At 48.0% G+C, this 7,521-nt stretch overlaps 1 long non-coding RNA gene across 2 annotated transcripts; it reads left to right on the top strand.

Annotated features, from left to right (window-relative positions):
• Positions 1–225: 225 nt before the first annotated feature.
• Positions 226–1,663, top strand: LOC124059879. 2 transcript variants are annotated; one of them, XR_006843460.1, is made up of 3 exons: positions 226–1,260; positions 1,358–1,454; positions 1,554–1,663. It is a non-coding gene; the product is annotated as an uncharacterized LOC124059879 (long non-coding RNA). The 2 variants fall into 2 exon arrangements; XR_006843461.1 differs by having other exon boundaries at positions 226–1,454.
• Positions 1,664–7,521: the final 5,858 nt, after the last annotated feature.

Here is a 7,521-nt window from a genome sequence, read left to right as displayed (position 1 = left end):
CCAAAATCAGATGTCACCTTGAAACGTGGATTCCAGCTTGATGATGATGCATAAAAACACACATATCCAACATATAACTCTGCACTTCACCCGATAAGGTGGATTCCAGCTTCCTTCCGTGATATACCAGCACCCAAATTCCACCTTCCAAAATCAGATGTCACCTTGAAACGTGGATTCCAGCTTGATGATGATGCATAAAAACACACATATCCAACATATAACTCTGCACTTCACCCGATAAGGTGGATTCCAGCTTCCTTCCTTGATATACCAGCACCCAAATTCCAACTTCCAAAATCAGATGTCACCTTGAAAGGTGGAATCCAGCTTGATGATGATGTATACCAGCACCCATATCCAACTTCCAAAATCGGATATCACCTTGAAAGGTGGATTCCAGCTTCATGATGATGTATACCAGCACCCATACCCCATTACAATTCTGCACTTCACCCGATAAGGTGGATTCCAGCTTCCTTCCTTGATATACCAGCACCCAAATTCCAACTTCCAAAATCAGATGTCACCTTGAAAGGTGGATTCCAGCTTGATGATGATGTATACCAGCACCCATACCCAATTACAATTCTGCACTTCACCTGATAAGGTGGATTCCAGCTTCCTTCCTTGATATACCAGCACCCAAATTCCAACTTCCAAATTCCAACTTTCAGCTTCCAACTTCCAAAATCAGACGTCACCTTGAAAGTAGGATTCCGGCTTGATGATGATGTATACCAGCACCCAAATTCCAGCTTCCAAAATCAGATGTCATCTTGAAAGGTGGATTCCAGCTTCCTTCCTTGATATAGCAGCACCCAAATTCCAACTTCCAAAATCAGATGTCACCTTGAAAGGTGGATTCCAGCTTGATGATGATGTATACCAGCACTCATATTCATCTTAAACTCTGCATTTCACCTGATAAAGTGGATTCCAGCTCCCTTCCCTGATATACCAGCACCCAAATTCCAACTTCCAAAATCAGACGTCACCTGTATGGCTGAACAGGCAGCCAAAACCTTGCCTAGTAAACCTTAAGTCGGGTGGGGGAAGGGCAAATTCTGAATTTCATACGCTTCAACGTCTACAGATAAAGGGGACTACATGACTGGAAATAGGGAAAGATGGGGATCAGATCATTTTTGCATGTCTGTCAGGATGGAGAGAGGAGAGTTTCACAAAGTGAAGGCTCAGCAGCAGCTTAGTGAGTCCATCGCAAAACTCTACTTTTACCAGATGCTGAAAGCAGTCCAGGTGAGACAGACTATAGTATTATGGTTGTTATTGTTCCCAGAACACTGGAAATACGGAAAGATGGGGATCGGATTATTTTTGCGTGTCTGTCTGTCAGGATGGAGAGTGCAGAGTTCCACAAAGTGAAGGCTCATCAGCAGCTTAGTGAGTCCATTGCAAAACTCTACTTTTACCAGATGTTGGGAGCAGTCCAGGTGAGAAAGACTATGGTATTATGGTTGCTATTGTGCCCAGAATTCTTGTGTCCAGTGTATGTAACTTTGTGTGTGTGTGTGTGTTCAATACCTCCACAGGAACAGGATCATCCACAGACTGCTGAAACCTGGCATGATGAGCTGCTGTTATATCAGCTCATACTCTTGTGTACATTGTACTTTTGAAAAATAAAGAGATTCTAATATAACTGTGTGTGTGATTGCAGTATCTTCACATTAATGGGATCGTGCAAGGAGACCTGAAATCTGAGAAAATCCTGCTGTCCTCACCGGACCATATCTCCCTAAAAACACTGATGTCCCATTTCCCATGTCTCTAGGACATACCTGGGAACTAAGACCAAATACATGGAAGTGGATTTTTGAAGTAAACATATACATGTCCCGAGGCAGCTAGAGGCACCAAATTCGATACACATATGTTTCAGGCCTTTCTGAGTCGAATGGTCTTGGTCCCATGTCTCTAGGACATACCTGAGGTCTAAGACCATGTACTTGGAAGCGGAACTTGGAAGCATGCATATACCCTGTCCCGAGGCAGCTAGAGGCACCAAATTCGATACACATATGTTTCAGGCCATTCTGAGTCGATTGGTCTTGGTCCCATGTCTCTAGGACATACCTGAGGTCTAAGACCATGTACTTGGAAGCGGAACTTGGAAGCATGCATATACCCTGTCCCGAGGCAGCTAGAGGCACCAAATTCGATACACATCTGTTTCAGGCCTTTCTGAGTCGAATGGTCTTGGTCCCATGTCTCTAGGACATACCTGAGGTCTAAGACCATGTACTTGGAAGCGGAACTTGGAAGCATGCATATACCCTGTCCCGAGGCAGCTAGAGGCACCAAATTCGATATACATCTGTTTCAGGCCTTTCTGAGTCGAATGGTCTTGGTCCCATGTCTCTAGGACATACCTGAGGACTACGACAATGTACCTGGAAGCGGAACTTGGAAGCATGCATATACCCTGTCCCGAGGCAGCTAGAGGCACCAAATTCGATACACATCTGTTTCAGGCCTTTCTGAGTCGAATGGTCTTGGTCCCATGTCTCTAGGACATACCTGAGGTCTAAGACCATGTACCTGGAAGCGGAACTTGGAAGCATGCATATACCCTGTCCCGAGGCAGCTAGAGGCACCAAATTCGATACACATCTGTTTCAGGCCTTTCTGAGTCGAATGGTCTTGGTCCCATGTCTCTAGGACATACCTGAGGACTACGACAATGTACCTGGAAGCGGAACTTGGAAGCATGCATATACCCTGTCCCGAGGCAGCTAGAGGCACCAAATTCGATACACATCTGTTTCAGGCCTTTCTGAGTCGAATGGTCTTGGTCCCATGTCTCTAGGACATACCTGAGGACTACGACAATGTACCTGGAAGCGGAACTTGGAAGCATGCATATACCCTGTCCCGAGGCAGCTAGAGGCACCAAATTCGATACACATCTGTTTCAGGCCTTTCTGAGTCGAATGGTCTTGGTCCCATGTCTCTAGGACATACCTGAGGACTACGACAATGTACCTGGAAGCGGAACTTGGAAGCATGCATATACCCTGTCCCGAGGCAGCTAGAGGCACCAAATTCGATACACATCTGTTTCAGGCCTTTCTGAGTCGAATGGTCTTGGTCCCATGTCTCTAGGACATACCTGAGGACTACGACAATGTACCTGGAAGCGGAACTTGGAAGCATGCATATACCCTGTCCCGAGGCAGCTAGAGGCACCAAATTCGATACACATCTGTTTCAGGCCTTTCTGAGTCGAATGGTCTTGGTCCCATGTCTCTAGGACATACCTGAGGACTACGACCATGTACCTGGAAGCGGAACTTGGAAGCATGCATATACCCTGTCCCGAGGCAGCTAGAGGCACCAAATTCGATACACATCTGTTTCAGGCCTTTCTGAGTCGAATGGTCTTGGTCCCATGTCTCTAGGACATACCTGAGGACTAAGACAATGTACCTGGAAGCGGAACTTGGAAGCATGCATATACCCTGTCCCGAGGCAGCTAGAGGCACCAAATTCGATACACATCTGTTTCAGGCCTTTCTGAGTCGAATGGTCTTGGTCCCATGTCTCTAGGACATACCTGAGGTACTAAGACCATGTACCTGGAAGCGGAACTTGGAAGCATGCATATACCCTGTCCCGAGGCAGCTAGAGGCACCAAATTCGATACACATCTGTTTCAGGCCTTTCTGAGTCGAATGGTCTTGGTCCCATGTCTCTAGGACATACCTGAGGTCTAAGACCATGTACTTGGAAGCGGAACTTGGAAGCATGCATATACCCTGTCCCGAGGCAGCTAGAGGCACCAAATTCGATACACATCTGTTTCAGGCCTTTCTGAGTCGAATGGTCTTGGTCCCATGTCTCTAGGACATACCTGAGGTCTAAGACCATGTACCTGGAAGCGGAACTTGGAAGCATGCATATACCCTGTCCCGAGGCAGCTAGAGGCACCAAATTCGATACACATCTGTTTCAGGCCTTTCTGAGTCGAATGGTCTTGGTCCCATGTCTCTAGGACATACCTGAGGACTACGACAATGTACCTGGAAGCGGAACTTGGAAGCATGCATATACCCTGTCCCGAGGCAGCTAGAGGCACCAAATTCGATACACATCTGTTTCAGGCCTTTCTGAGTCGAATGGTCTTGGTCCCATGTCTCTAGGACATACCTGAAGACTACGACAATGTACCTGGAAGCGGAACTTGGAAGCATGCATATACCCTGTCCCGAGGCAGCTAGAGGCACCAAATTCGATACACATCTGTTTCAGGCCTTTCTGAGTCGAATGGTCTTGGTCCCATGTCTCTAGGACATACCTGAAGACTACGACAATGTACCTGGAAGCGGAACTTGGAAGCATGCATATACCCTGTCCCGAGGCAGCTAGAGGCACCAAATTCGATACACATCTGTTTCAGGCCTTTCTGAGTCGAATGGTCTTGGTCCCATGTCTCTAGGACATACCTGAAGACTACGACAATGTACCTGGAAGCGGAACTTGGAAGCATGCATATACCCTGTCCCGAGGCAGCTAGAGGCACCAAATTCGATACACATCTGTTTCAGGCCTTTCTGAGTCGAATGGTCTTGGTCCCATGTCTCTAGGACATACCTGAAGACTATGACAATGTACCTGGAAGCGGAACTTGGAAGCATGCATATACCCTGTCCCGAGGCAGCTAGAGGCACCAAATTCGATACACATCTGTTTCAGGCCTTTCTGAGTCGAATGGTCTTGGTCCCATGTCTCTAGGACATACCTGAGGTCTAAGACCATGTACTTGGAAGCGGAACTTGGAAGCATGCATATACCCTGTCCCGAGGCAGCTAGAGGCACCAAATTCGATACACATCTGTTTCAGGCCTTTCTGAGTCGAATGGTCTTGGTCCCATGTCTCTAGGACATACCTGAGGACTACGACAATGTACCTGGAAGCGGAACTTGGAAGCATGCATATACCCTGTCCCGAGGCAGCTAGAGGCACCAAATTCGATACACATCTGTTTCAGGCCTTTCTGAGTCGAATGGTCTTGGTCCCATGTCTCTAGGACATACCTGAGGACTACGACAATGTACTTGGAAGCGGAACTTGGAAGCATGCATATACCCTGTCCCGAGGCAGCTAGAGGCACCAAATTCGATACACATCTGTTTCAGGCCTTTCTGAGTCGAATGGTCTTGGTCCCATGTCTCTAGGACATACCTGAGGTCTAAGACCATGTACTTGGAAGCGGAACTTGGAAGCATGCATATACCCTGTCCCGAGGCAGCTAGAGGCACCAAATTCGATACACATCTGTTTCAGGCCTTTCTGAGTCGAATGGTCTTGGTCCCATGTCTCTAGGACATACCTGAGGTCTAAGACCATGTACCTGGAAGCGGAACTTGGAAGCATGCATATACCCTGTCCCGAGGCAGCTAGAGGCACCAAATTCGATACACATATGTTTCAGGCCTTTCTGAGTCGAATGGTCTTGGTCCCATGTCTCTAGGACATACCTGAGGACTACGACAATGTACCTGGAAGCGGAACTTGGAAGCATGCATATACCCTGTCCCGAGGCAGCTAGAGGCACCAAATTCGATACACATCTGTTTCAGGCCTTTCTGAGTCGAATGGTCTTGGTCCCATGTCTCTAGGACATACCTGAAGACTACGACAATGTACCTGGAAGCGGAACTTGGAAGCATGCATATACCCTGTCCCGAGGCAGCTAGAGGCACCAAATTCGATACACATCTGTTTCAGGCCTTTCTGAGTCGAATGGTCTTGGTCCCATGTCTCTAGGACATACCTGAAGACTACGACAATGTACCTGGAAGCGGAACTTGGAAGCATGCATATACCCTGTCCCGAGGCAGCTAGAGGCACCAAATTCGATACACATCTGTTTCAGGCCTTTCTGAGTCGAATGGTCTTGGTCCCATGTCTCTAGGACATACCTGAGGACTACGACAATGTACCTGGAAGCGGAACTTGGAAGCATGCATATACCCTGTCCCGAGGCAGCTAGAGGCACCAAATTCGATACACATCTGTTTCAGGCCTTTCTGAGTCGAATGGTCTTGGTCCCATGTCTCTAGGACATACCTGAGGACTACGACAATGTACCTGGAAGCGGAACTTGGAAGCATGCATATACCCTGTCCCGAGGCAGCTAGAGGCACCAAATTCGATACACATCTGTTTCAGGCCTTTCTGAGTCGAATGGTCTTGGTCCCATGTCTCTAGGACATACCTGAGGACTACGACAATGTACCTGGAAGCGGAACTTGGAAGCATGCATATACCCTGTCCCGAGGCAGCTAGAGGCACCAAATTCGATACACATCTGTTTCAGGCCTTTCTGAGTCGAATGGTCTTGGTCCCATGTCTCTAGGACATACCTGAGGACTACGACAATGTACCTGGAAGCGGAACTTGGAAGCATGCATATACCCTGTCCCGAGGCAGCTAGAGGCACCAAATTCGATACACATCTGTTTCAGGCCTTTCTGAGTCGAATGGTCTTGGTCCCATGTCTCTAGGACATACCTGAGGACTACGACAATGTACCTGGAAGCGGAACTTGGAAGCATGCATATACCCTGTCCCGAGGCAGCTAGAGGCACCAAATTCGATACACATCTGTTTCAGGCCTTTCTGAGTCGAATGGTCTTGGTCCCATGTCTCTAGGACATACCTGAAGACTACGACAATGTACCTGGAAGCGGAACTTGGAAGCATGCATATACCCTGTCCCGAGGCAGCTAGAGGCACCAAATTCGATACACATCTGTTTCAGGCCTTTCTGAGTCGAATGGTCTTGGTCCCATGTCTCTAGGACATACCTGAGGACTACGACAATGTACCTGGAAGCGGAACTTGGAAGCATGCATATACCCTGTCCCGAGGCAGCTAGAGGCACCAAATTCGATACACATCTGTTTCAGGCCTTTCTGAGTCGAATGGTCTTGGTCCCATGTCTCTAGGACATACCTGAGGTCTAAGACCATGTACCTGGAAGCGGAACTTGGAAGCATGCATATACCCTGTCCCGAGGCAGCTAGAGGCACCAAATTCGATACACATCTGTTTCAGGCCTTTCTGAGTCGAATGGTCTTGGTCCCATGTCTCTAGGACATACCTGAGGTCTAAGACCATGTACCTGGAAGCGGAACTTGGAAGCATGCATATACCCTGTCCCGAGGCAGCTAGAGGCACCAAATTCGATACACATCTGTTTCAGGCCTTTCTGAGTCGAATGGTCTTGGTCCCATGTCTCTAGGACATACCTGAGGACTACGACAATGTACCTGGAAGCGGAACTTGGAAGCATGCATATACCCTGTCCCGAGGCAGCTAGAGGCACCAAATTCGATACACATCTGTTTCAGGCCTTTCTGAGTCGAATGGTCTTGGTCCCATGTCTCTAGGACATACCTGAGGACTACGACCATGTACCTGGAAGCGGAACTTGGAAGCATGCATATACCCTGTCCCGAGGCAGATAGAGGCACCAAATTCGATACACATCT

The sequence above is a fragment of the Scatophagus argus genome, chromosome 5, assembly GCF_020382885.2.
Source record: "Scatophagus argus isolate fScaArg1 chromosome 5, fScaArg1.pri, whole genome shotgun sequence".
Lineage (NCBI taxonomy): Eukaryota > Metazoa > Chordata > Actinopteri > Scatophagidae > Scatophagus > Scatophagus argus.
This window is presented reverse-complemented; position numbering and strand designations above follow the sequence as displayed.